At 46.2% G+C, this 12,850-nt stretch overlaps 1 long non-coding RNA gene across 1 annotated transcript in view; it reads right to left on the bottom strand.

The window, feature by feature from the left end:
• Window positions 1-1,322: 1,322 nt before the first annotated feature.
• LOC310688518 overlaps window positions 1,323-12,850 on the bottom strand; it is a 122,728-nt gene continuing 111,200 nt past the window's right edge. Inside the window, exon 4 of the long non-coding RNA XR_014516999.1 lies at window positions 1,323-1,520. This is a non-coding gene — a long non-coding RNA (uncharacterized lncRNA). The remainder of the gene's footprint in view (window positions 1,521-12,850) is intronic.

Below are 12,850 nucleotides of genomic sequence, written 5' to 3'. Positions count from 1 at the left end.
GGCTGCGCTCGCGTGGAAGGGAGAGGCGGAGGAGGGGGAAAAGAGAAGCGGGAAGCAGAGAAGAGGAGGGCGGGCCGGGGAAGTGGCGGACGAGACGGTGGTTGGGAGGGAGAGCCGGAGGTTGGCTCTCTGCTGCGGCGCTGGGCGTCTTTTTTGCCGCCTTCTGTTTGCTTAGCGCTGGGCGGGGAACTTCTTTGTCCTCGTGATAATAAGTGGCAATTTAGGCGGAACTTGGCATAGGGATCCTCTTGGGGACTTCGTTCAAGCCCTTCAAAGGCGAAAATAGAAATAAAAAGAGTGGTAAGAGAACTAAATAGGATTCGTGGGGGCCAGTAGCGTAGCGTGGGTTCTCAGCACCCGGGGCAAGGCAAGTAATTTGTGCCCCCTAACCCGTGGATTTTAGCACTCGAGTCTCTTCCGCGCCCCCCCAGATGTTGCGCCAGGTGCGGCAGGCCCCCCCTGCACCCCCCACGCTACGCCACTGCTCCCACCACAAGTCTTCAGGACAGCCATCCGAAGGCTGGCGCGGGGAGAAGGTCTCTCCGCCCCACCGCCAGGCTTTGGAGCAGCCTTCCGAAGGCTGGCGCGGGGAGAAGGTCTCTCCGCCCCACCGCCAGGCTTTGGAGCAGCCTTCCGAAGGCTGGCGCGGGGAGAAGGTCTCTCCGCCCCACCGCCAGGCTTCGGAGCAGCCTTCCGAAGGCTGGCGGCGGGAGGAGGTCTCTCCGCCCCACCGCCAGCTTTCGGAGGAGGTCCGAGGACAGTGGGGTTCCTGCTTCCTCGAGGAGGGCCGGCAAAACGCGGCCCCCAAAATGTTGCGCCCAGTACGGCCGGCACCCCTGGCACCCCCCACGCTACGCCACTGGTGGGGGCTTCAGAATGTTACAGCCACTGGAGCGTCATGTATTCCCGCCTTATTCTTCAGGAGCAACAACGTTTGAGTCGGCTGGTAGCTTCTGCATCCTAGTGGACTCAGCTACCTTTTCACAGTATTCTAATTTTCTGAGATTGTTAATTTTGGGTTTTCTTAATCATCACAGTTATAACAAATAAAGGCCTGACATATCTCGCTTTGCATGTCATGAGTCTATCTCATATATTAGTTTCACCTTTTAAGTTGAATTACTGATATAAATGAACTTTTCCATGATATTCTCATTTTTCGAGTTTCACCTGTAGATCGGCAAAGAAAAAGCGTTTTATATGCGATATAACACTGTGACGCCAGATGGCGCTGTGGAATTCCCTTTTTGCCAACAGCGATTTCTCATTACAGTATAAAGGTTACAACGCATTTTTCTGAAACACTCTTTGGATGCGTCTAGAACCAGCCTGTGACAGTTACTATTGCTATTGATGACTAACCGATCTATTAGGAATACCTTCCAAAGAAAGAAGTCTTTTTACTTTCGAAGTAGGTGCCTTCCTGTGCCGAAGATCCATGGTGTTGGAAGGGCCATAGGGGGTCCGATGCAGAATGCAACTCTCTAAGACAGGGGTCAGCAAACCTTTTCAGCAGGGGGCTGGTCCACTGTCCCTCAGACCTTGGGAGGGGGGGCGGACTATATTTTGAAGAAGAAAAATGAACAAATTCCTATGTCCCACAAATAACCCAGAGGTGCATTTTAAATAAAGCACACATTCTACTCATGTAAAAACACACTGATTGTGGGACCGTCCGCGGGCTGGATTTAGGAGGCGATTGGGCCGGATCCGGCCCCCAGGCCTTAGTTTGCCTACCCATGCTCTAAGATGTGGCTGTAAAGCAAAGGAGAGCCCCCCCCCATGGTCCCCCAAGGCAACTGTTCTGCTGTCAAACAGCTCTTTCCCTTAAATACCCCCACATCCTCCCAAAGGCTGTCTCTCACTTTCATACAGCTTTTATCATTAGGACGTTTGTCCTGATGTTTAGCTGAAATCAACTTGCCTGTCATTTTCACCAGAGAACATAGGAGCCAACTCCTAGGGGCCGAGGTCCCTTTGTGAGCCCCCTCCATTAAAAATTTGAAGGGGTCAGCCCCCCCCCACAGTTCTTGGCAGTGGCGTAGCGTGGGTTGTCAGCACCCGGGGCAAGGCAAGTAATTTGCGCCCCCTAACCCGTGGATTTGATCCCCCTAACCCTAACCCCCAGATGTTGCGCTCAGTGCGGCCGGGGGCCCCCCCGCACCCCCCACGCTACGCCACTGGTTCTTGGGCATTGTCATTCAAAGTGTTTGTGCACACAATGACTTGTGATTGATTATTCGGGGCAGAGCTTTTGTGGGCCTCCTCAATATTTTATTTAAGTTGGCCAGAGAACCAGCTGGTCTTCATGCTCTTCATGATGACAGCCCTTCAGATAGATAAAGTCTACTGCCATCATGTTTCCCCTTAATCTTGTCTTCTTGAGGCTAAGCATACGAGCCTGCAGAAACAGGTCAATGGATGCGTCCAGTCCTGCATCCTCTTCTCCCAGTGCCAACCTGCTGGAAACCCACAGGTGGGACATGAGCACAGGAAGAGAAGAAGAAGAGGAGGAGGAGGAGAAGGAGTTTGGATTTGATATCCTGCTTTATCACTACCCGAAGGAGTCTCAAAGTGACTCCCCCACAACAAACACTCTGTGAGGTGAGTTACAGATAGGTAGCCGTGTTGGTCTGCCATAGTCAAAATAAAAAAATTCCTTCCAGTAGCACCTTCCAGTAGCACTTCCTTCCAGTAGCACCTTCCTTCCAGTAGCACCCAGTAGCACTTCCTTCCAGTAGCATCTTCCAGTAGCACTTAGTTGGTCTTTAAGGTGCTACTGGAAGGATTTTTTTTATTTTGACTCTGTGAGGTGAGTGAGGCTGGGAGACTTCAGAGAAGTGTGACTAGCCCAAGGTTAGCCAGCAGCTGCAGGTGGAGGAGCGGAGATGCGAACCCGATTCACCAGATTACGAGTCTACCACTCTTAACCACTACACCACACTGGCTCCCCACCCCAGTTTCCAGCAGCTGCTATTCAGAAGCATTTCTGCCTCCAGCTGTGGAGGCAGAGGACAGCCAACGTAGCTAGTAGCCAACAGTAGCCCTCTCCTCCATGAATCGAACCTCTTTTAAGGCCATCTAGGTTGGTGGCCATCACCAGGGCTGTCTTAAGTATATCCAGTACTGTGATGCAAAGATCCCTCCGGCGCCCCCCGTTTCCCAGAGTTGCCCACCTTTTTACGGTGCTGCCGGCAGCTTTGTGGGGCCGGAGGAGGCGGGCAGCGGCTGGAGGGCGGCTCCTCCGGTGGGGAAGAGGCGAAGGCTTTGGGCATGGCGCTGCTTCAGCAAGGCGGGTGAGGGTGGCAAGCTGATGCCGGGAGGTGCCGCGCCCAGCCTCCACCTCTTCCCTGGTGCCTGTGCCACGGTGGCCATGGCAGGCAGAGGCTCCGGGCGTGGCGCTGCTTCGATGCAGCATGGCAGAGGCGGGTGAGGGCAGCGAGCTGGTGCCAGGAGGCACCGCGTCCAGCCTCCGCCTCTTCCCTGGTGACCTCCAGAACTTGGCACCCTGACGCCCTGCACCACTTGCCTCTATGGGCAAGATGTCCCTGGCCATCACTGCCTCCTGTAGGAGAGAGTCCCATGGATCCACTATGTGCTGGGCAAAGAAGGACTTTCTTTTACCTGTCGTGAATCTCCCAACGTTCAGTTTCGCTGCATGTCCATGAGTTCTAGTCTTCTATCTTTGCATCCAATATTATATGTCACTTTATTCTGAATATCATATTTGTCCCTTACCTGGAAATTCACTTTCTCTCTTTCCCCCTTATCCTACATATTTATATTTAATGTAAAAAAAGCTCGTCGCTGTCATGCAACTCCATATTTTGGACATGGGCAACCTCAAATCCTATAGAAACGTTTTGAAATGGAATTCCTATTAAGTTGTTTAACACATAACAAAATATGTTCATATATATACACATGACCAAAAGAGCTATTTAACAAAAAATATTCCAGATAAATGCACATGCCCAATTTATTTATTTTTAAAGCAAAAAAATCAGGATTTAAGCTTCAGACACAACATCAGCTCATGAGTTAAACCATAAATGATTTATTTCAAATACATAGCAATATTGTGCTTATTTATTTTATTCCTAGTTGTTCGTGCTAAATACAGGAAGGGAACTTCATGAATCAGATTTTCAAATTAGCTCAACTTCTATTTTCATGGTGAAATGAACTTTGTCTGTGTCAAAACTGTAATACTTTTCCTCATTGAATGAAAGTAAAGAATATTTTTCAAAGCACATAATTCTGCTCCAGCCTCAATCTTGTTGCAATGCAATAGCTTATTATAGGCTCTTTCTACATTTGGAAGGACTTTCTGGTTCATCTGACAAAACGTCCAGTGCACTAAGAAGCCATGCATGAAAAGATGGCTTTTGAAATGTCTAGGCACACAGAAAATGTACAGAACAACTGCTGGCCCAGAGATGGAAAGAAGACAAGGTCCCTACCAGAGAGGAATGGCAAACTCAAGTTGATAGACTATGCCAAAATGGCAAAGCTGACTAGAAAACTCAGAAACAAAGAGGACAAAAACTTTACAAAAGAATGGGAAAATTTTTGTAAGTTATCTAAGAGACCACCGTAAGCAGATGGAAACATTGGCAGGATTTTGATTGTACTTGTAGTGTAACAATGATCATGGACAATATGGATTGATATAAAAGTTAGAGGTTGGGAAAAGATGAAGTTTTAAATATTTAAAATGGGACTCCATGGAAGGGGTGGAGGGAAGTCCTGAGATTCTGGGGAAATATCTGTATATGGATATAGATTTGGTTTTTTATAACTTTGTATTGGTAAAATCAAATAAAAATGATTTTTTTTAAAAAAATGAAATGTCTAGGTGCAAAGTATAGGTTCAACTGCTATTTACTGCATGTAAAAGAAAGAGGAAGGAAGAATAAAAAGGCAGAACATTTCAGAAAAAAAGAAAAGCACACAGCAATAACTTATTTCAGTTCCTAGCTGCCATGGGCGTAGCCAAGGGGGGAGCAGGGAGGGGCAGCTGCCCACCCAAATCAATGAAAATCAATAAAACTACATAGCAAACTGTGGTTCTGCCCCTCCTAACAAAAATCCTCGCTATGCCCATGATAGCTGCAAGCTCTTTTCTATTTCTAAAGTGTAAATAGAAAAGGTTTTACAACTAGAAACTCCAGTAAAGTCCAGGGACCGTAGCTGGGCAGTCTTGCCCCATTTACTAAGCTTAGTATAACACAACAGCAGTGCCAGCCCAAGCCACTGAGTGCCCTTCTTAATTTAAACATAGGGCTGGAGTGTAAAACTATTGGTCAGAGGCCTGAACAGCAGCATAACTTGCCAAAGCCGCATTTTAACTTCATATACAGCTAATTAAGGTGGTGTGGTTGTTTGCAGTCTACATTTTAATGTATTGCAAATGCTGTAGAAATTAAATGAAGAAAAAAAATTAATTGCAAATCCCCACACACTCCTTGTTTGTTCAATACTAGCTTTCATCAGTACTGTTTATCCAGGAAAAAGAGGTTCCGGGACTCACCAAGAAAGCCTCTCCTTTGTTTTCTTAGAATGGCAATTTCACCCACCTGAGAAGTGCCAGAACTGTGCTCCCACTGAAAATAAGGCCTGGCTTTTATTTCATTATTTTCCCATTTGCAATCTTATATAGTTAATATAGTTAAATTTAGTAATCTCTCTCACATACATGGTTTTGTCAATTATGTCATGTATTTACTACTGCCAAGGTCACTATACCTTAACAAAAAGTTGGATGAAACTTCACAAAGTTCAGCACAGATACAACTTTCTAGTAATAGACTACGTCAGTTAAATCTGATCCCATATAACACCATGGGTAGGCAAACTAAGGCCCGGGGGCCAGATCTGGCCCAATCACCTTCTGAATCTGGCCCGCGGACTGTCTGGGAATCAGTGTGTTTTTTCATGAGTAGAATGTGTCCTTTTATTTAAAATGCATCTCTAGGTCATTTGTGGGGCATAGGAATTTCTTCATTATTATTATTTTTCAAAATATAGTCTGGCCCCCCACATGGTCTGAGGGACAGTGGACCGGCCCCCTGCTGAATAAGTTTGCTGACCCCTGTAATAAGCATTCATTTGCCTTTACGGTCTTCCATTTGGAAAGGTGGAATTGCCTGCATTACACAAGATTAGCAGCAGGAGGCATTGCTTTTTCATTGTATGAATCTCAAAACCTCACACCCACAGTCCTTTTCCTGACATGCCAGATACTGCTCTCAGCAGCCCACTTGTCAGAAGAGTTATTAAACCCAGAATGCTGCAGGCTCAGGATGCGAGATGGGCCAAGCAAGGGGAACACTCCATGCACATTCTTTTAAAAGGTTAGGTCCTCTGTGTGTATTTCATTACAGTAAGAGACTGCAGCAGCTTGCCATGTGGGTGAGAGACACCAAGTGATACGCAGCAGATTTGCAGCCGCCTTCCTAATCTGAAAGTGTTTCAGCCTGTTTGCTAGAGTGACTGAGAACTGCTAGCAGAAGGACAGGAAGGTGAAGCTAAACAGCAGAAATAGTACATTGGGTTAAGAACTTTGCTTCAAGATGAGAACAGAAATCGTGCTCTGGCGGCGCGGTGGCAGCGGGAGGCCCCACTAGCTAAAGTGGTACCTCAGGTTAAGAACAGTTTCAGGTTAAGAACAGACCTCCAGAACGAATTAAGTTCTTAACCTGAGGTACCACTGTATTTTAGATTCAGGTAGGTACCCGTGTTGGTCTGTCGTAGTCATAATAAATAAGATGAAAGATTTTTTAAAATTCTTTATTTAAAGATGATCCAAAAAGAACTCCCTTAAGAGAATCAAGTCTTTTTGTCTTAAGAGAGTCTTGAAAAGAATCTTTCATAAACAAACAAACAAACAAACAAACAAACAAACAAACTATTTATTTTAGGTTAGACATCAGTATGTAAAACCAAGGCAAGTTTCATCACAGAAGGATATTGAGAAATCCTATCTGCCTTTGGTTACACTAGGCATAACAACTGACAGCTTCCCCAACTGCTATTCCAGTGCAGCAAGTCTTAGGAAAAAGGGAGACGAATAACCTTACGAAATGAGGATAGGGCAGGGTTAGAAAATCCATAACCAAGGCTATTTATAGCGCAGCCCTCTTCAAGTCTACAGCCCCGTTGGCTTCAATGGGGCTTAGTTGCAGGTACCGTATTTTTCGCTCTATAACACGCACCCGACCATAACACGCACATAGTTTTTAGAGGAGGAAAATCCGTAGGCATGCCACCCGTAGGCATTTCCTCCATAACACGCACAGACATTTCCCCTTACTTTCTAGGAGGAAAAAAGTGAGTGTTATGGTGCAAAAAATACGGTAAGTGCCCATATATATGATGGGCAGCCTTATGCTGTGCTGGGTTGACAGGAGAAGAAAATGCCAAGCAGGAAACAACAGGACCGTCCCATCAAAATAAAACGATGTGGGTGAGCCAGTGCCACATTCAGAGTCCCGCCAGCTTGCTCTGATGAGGGCAGAGTTCTCTGTGTCTCACTTTATTTTAAAGAAAAAATAACCAGCAGTCCCTATTTTTACTATTTCCCCTCCCAATGGGAGGGAGCTCCAGACTGGCATAGATGGGAGACCTGAACTGGGTGGCAGTTGGAATATGAGGTGATCCAGTGGATCCAAGGCTTCAGGGTCTACCACCTGCAGGAACTCCACCTGCAGAGCTCCAGGGGCTTCCTGGCCAGAGAAGCCTAAAAGGCACTTTCACACTATCTTAGTTCTCTCAGCTTCCTTCAGTTGGGGTTGGAATTTATCTGAAAGAGAGGGAGCGAAAAGATAATAATAAAAAGCAGTGCTTTTTTCTAAAAAAAAAAAATGTTTAGGGGTACTCTCATTTTGACTCAAGAAAACCAGCATTTTATAGTTCAAATTGGGAAAAATAAATACAGTGGTACCTCGGGTTAAGAACTTAATTCATTCTGGAGGTCCGTTCTTAACCTGAAACTGTACTTAACCTGAAGCACCACTTTAGCTAATGGGGCCTCCTGCTGTCACCGCGCCGCCGGAGCACAATTTCTGTTCTCATCCTGAAGCAAAGTTCTTAACCCGAGGAACTATTTCTGGGTTAGCGGAGTCTGTAACCTGAAGCGTCTGTAACCTGAAGTGTATGTAACCCAAGGTACCACTGTACAGTAAATGGACAAAAGTACAAAGATACACAAAATGTTTAGGGCAGGCATAGGCAAACTTGGCCCTCCAGATGTTTTTGGGACTACAACTGCCATCATCCCTGACCACTGGTCCTGTTAGCTAGGGATGATGGGAGTTGTAGTCCCAAAAACATCTGGAGGGCCGAGTTTGCCTTTGCCTGGTGGTATGTGTACCCCTGCGTACCCACAGAAAAAAGCACTGATAAAAAGAATCCCACTACAACTGCCACATCATACCTGTTCCACGTTTGTAAGAACTCAGTTTAGTGTGGCAGCCCCAGACTTTGAAACTCCCTGCCTATGAAGATCAAGCCTTCATTGTACTATTTGGCACCTGTTAAAAACATTCCTGTTTAGACAAGCCTACCCAGATGCTTATAGAATTGTAGAGTTTCAGGACTTTTTTGCCCAGTGGGACTCAAACACATGATCTTGAGATTACGAGTCTCATGCTCTACTGACTGAGCTAAAGAAAGTTTGAAAGTTGAGGTAACTTTAATCTGCTTTACTATTTGAACTTATGTATGTTTTAAAGTAGGGTTGTATTTTATTTTATTTTTGCTTTTTTTGTAAACTGCTTTGAGGTGTTTAACAACCATATGGTGTACAACTTTTATGAAATAAATAAAGTAATAATTTTTAATTTGATCTCAGCCTCAGCTTGCAGCTGATGAATGATAATATTGGCCCACCTTACAGGGGGGTTGTAAAAATGGCAAGATAACATATGTACGATGTTTCAAACATTTGAAAGCACTATATAAAAATGGTCAGCCTTATTGTTACGTGCCCAGATTCAGCTTTGTTGCTGGAATCACTCTTGGTCTATGATTCAGAACTCGCGGGTTCATCAGGTGCAAATATAGTTGCTTTAGTACATTTGTAATGGCTGAGAATGGGTGATTTTAAAACTGAATCTTCAGAATAAATCTAGTTAAACTACCAGCTTAATACAAGCATGATTTGAAAACTGAGAGCGGAGGCAGGGAAATAAATAGTACAAATGGTTGATAAAGCATTCTGGCCTCCTAGTATTCCCCCTAAGGACTATAACTGCAAACGTACACACACACACACACACACACACACACACACACACGGAACAGAGGGGATGAAAAGCTCCACTGAGTGCTTTTTTGGCCACCTGCCATTCCCAGAATGCCTAATAATATTCTCAAAACAAAATAGAGCAAAATACAATTCTCACACTGAGCTGTATCTTTTGTTTCTTTTAAAAACTGATCTGGTCTTGTTGTTTCCAAATGCTTGTTTTGGAAACTAGAAAGATCCCCTCCCGGATTTTTTTTTCACCAAATGCCTCTTTATCTATAACTCAGCAAGCAAGAAAATCTCTCTTAACTCTTAACAGCAGTCTCTTCAAATGAAACTTCAGCATGAAAGCCAGAATGAATTAGTACAAAATTATTGCATAGGTGTGGTCTGTGGCTTTCGCTGTGGTACATCCCAGTTCTATGGATTAGAGGCACTACCGGGAAATTAGTCTACTTGTCAGCAAATTTGGGTGACCTAGCATTCCATACATTACCCAAATACTTAGCATGTGTTTTCTTGATCTTCATTGTATCACTTTTGTTGGATGGTTTTTGTTTACTCTGGGGAAGAACCAGTAATGGAATTTTATGAGTGAAAGGGGAAAGGGTGTGTGTGTGTGTGTGTGTGTGTGTGTGTGTGAAAGAGAGAGAGAGAGAGATGCAGACAGAAGAGGAAGGGAGGAGAGCATATAGCGGTGTAGCCTTCCTAAACTGGAAGATTTTCAGAGACACCAATTCCCCCTTTGCTTTATCATAAAAATCTCACAGCAAAGTGCCCATCATTACAACTGGCAGTGCACGTACATGTATGGAAGAAGGGTTTCTGCATATTGCAGCAAAAGCAGCCAAGAGACTTGGGGCATTTTAAAGACTAACATTTTTACTGTGGCATATTGTTTGGGTGCTGTCAGGGAACTGCCATTGGAAGGAAGGGAGGTGAAAGGGCTCACACAGGTTGGGAGAGACTCAGCAGCTGAAGAGGGAACCAGTAGGGGGAGAGGAGGTGAGCTGAGGGAAAGTGAGCTGGAGGGATGGCTCAGAGACACTTCCAGCGAAAACAGTGAGGAGGTTTCAGGACCTCCTGTAGGGACACCCACTCCTCGCCGGAAACTGTCACGCAGAGAGTCCAGAAGACGTGTTTCCGTTAAGGAGCTTTTATGTTGGAAGCGATTCCGAAAGCAACCACTGTCGGAATCTGCCAGTGACTGACGGAGCCATGTTTAAGGGGCTCCGTTACCGACAGAGGTTTGCAAACTTGACCAAACTCTGAGGGACTTGGATTTTACGCACAAGCAGCTCATCGTCCCATCACAGGTGCGTATCAGGGGCAGGCCAGCAATAACTCACAAGGCGCAAGCGAAGTTAACTCTTTATTCAAAGAAACAAAACAGCTCAGGCCTAGTGACACAGCAACTCTTCCCAGTAGGTCTTGCCCCAATGAGGCAGTTGTGAGTTCCCGACAGCTCTCTTAAGTCAGGGGGGCTGGGGGGGGGTCAGGGGCTGCCTCCCAAATCCAATTTGATCCTTAAAAGGACGCACCAGGACGAATATGCTTTGCCTTGCTGCCTCCTTTTGAGGATCACCAGGGATGTACAGGGTGAAGCGTGTTCACACCACGTATCTCTTTCAAAAAGGTAAGGCATTTGGCAGTGGGAGAGTAGGAGATGACAGGCCAAGTCAGTCTGGCCAGATCGGGGAGTGGGTATCGTGCATGTGATGTCATGCATGTGCGACAGCCCGCCCCCCCCGAAAGTTGGGCGCAACTCGATGACACTGCTCTTACGTCTCCTCCTCCCCTGGTTCCTTCCTAAGCAATCTAAGACTCCTTCATCTTGCCTGTCTTTGCTCTGCCCTCTTCATACCTCTGTGGGTTCTGCGAGAAAAGTGGAGGGGCAGGGGAGCTGGTCACAGCAGGAGGGGGAGACTCCTTAGCTTCCTCAGCAGCCTGTCTCATCTCCGTCTCTTGGCCCCACTCCTCTCCAGCCTCAGTTTCTGCCTCTGATTCCAGATTGCTCTCTTCCACAGCCTCTTCCTGCTCACTAAACCCTCTTGCCTCTTCAGTTTCCAACACCCCCTCCTCCCTCTTCTCTGCTCCCTCTGACCACTCATCACTGTCCCACCACCAATCCATGGACTCTGAGTATTTTTCCCTTGGGGGTTCCCCAGCTGGTGCCTCCCACCACTTCTCTGCTTCCAGCCAGTCCATGACACATACGCTTTCATGGACTACAGTCCACCTCAATACACACACACAGTGTGTATGTGTGTGTGTCTCTCTGTGTGTGGACAGACAGTGAGGTTAGAGAAAAGTTAATTACAGAAAACAACAGCTACCAACAGTGGCCATTTAGAAACTACTACTGGAGATCATTGGCAAGCGAATCAACACATGTAGTGTGATAATAAACAGTTATTCCAATTCCTGCCACAGGCAGTAAACTAAACCTTTTGATAAACTATAATTCAGCTTTTGAAGTTTCTTTGTTTTGAGAACACCTGTCTTGAAGTCTGTGCAGAGGTGCTGTTGGGGTCCCTGTGTGAGGGGGCCCATCTGTGATGCCTGTGTTCAGCTTCAGTAGCATTGCATATGTTGGGGCAGAATTGCCCTTCTGACACTGGCATTGCCACTGCTTACCTAGACAGGGCTGGGGCAGATCAGCAGCATGGCTAGGCCTCACACATGCACCGCTGTAATTAATCTGATCCTGCCAGTGAATCCACATGACCCCAGTCTTGCCACTGCTGTTACGTTGTGGGTGAACATATCAGATGACACAGCGATTCTTCAAGCAGCTCTTGTTTATTCACAGGCCGGGACAGAACTGAACTGAAGGGTTCAGTCAGCCTGCTTATATAGAGCTCCAGTACAATGTAACTGTAACAATTTTCTAAAACTATCCAATCACTGAACGTCACTTTCGATCCCTTATTTGCATAACTATCTACAGTATCCTCCTGCTGGCCCAGGGTGAGAACTTCAGTACATAACAACTGCCCTGCCCCAGCCCTGTCCAGGCAAGCAGCAGTGATGATACTGTCAGGAAGGTGGCTCTGTGATTCCACACCACCACACACGTGTGACTATTCCGCTTGCCGTACTTCTCATAACTCTGGGGAAATGCTTTCAATTTGAATGGCGGCACAACACTTCACTTCCTACTGCTTCACAACCTGCCACTGTTGCCACCTCATTTGGGGGCCCTGACTGCATGGGCCTTGGACATAGTCCCCACAATCTGGCCCTCACACTGGTCCAGTGACAGAGTATGCTGGGAGACTGAAATGTTCCCTGCTTTTTTTTATTTTAATGAATATATTGCCAGTTCTGAGGTCAGATTTACAGCTATTTTTTATCTGGCATAGACTGGCTTCTTTCTCCTGTGTAGAATGTAGAAGGAAATCACTGGCAGAACAAATTTCCGGATGTCTGTGTGCTCCCAAATGCCATTTTGGGAATGTTCACTGTTAATAATGGAAGAGCTCTGCCCTTCACACACATCAGTGGAGCACCCCAATACTGGTGGGCAGAACTAGACTTTGTGGCCCCAGCGATTCGTCCACATGTTATTTCAACCTGTGGAGGGGTTTGCGTGTAGGC

The sequence above is a fragment of the Podarcis liolepis genome (genome assembly GCF_965112155.1).
Source record: "Podarcis liolepis genome assembly, chromosome: 11".
Lineage (NCBI taxonomy): Eukaryota > Metazoa > Chordata > Lepidosauria > Squamata > Lacertidae > Podarcis > Podarcis liolepis.
The sequence above is the reverse complement of the archived record's forward strand: the minus strand, read 5'-3'. Positions and strand labels throughout refer to the sequence as shown.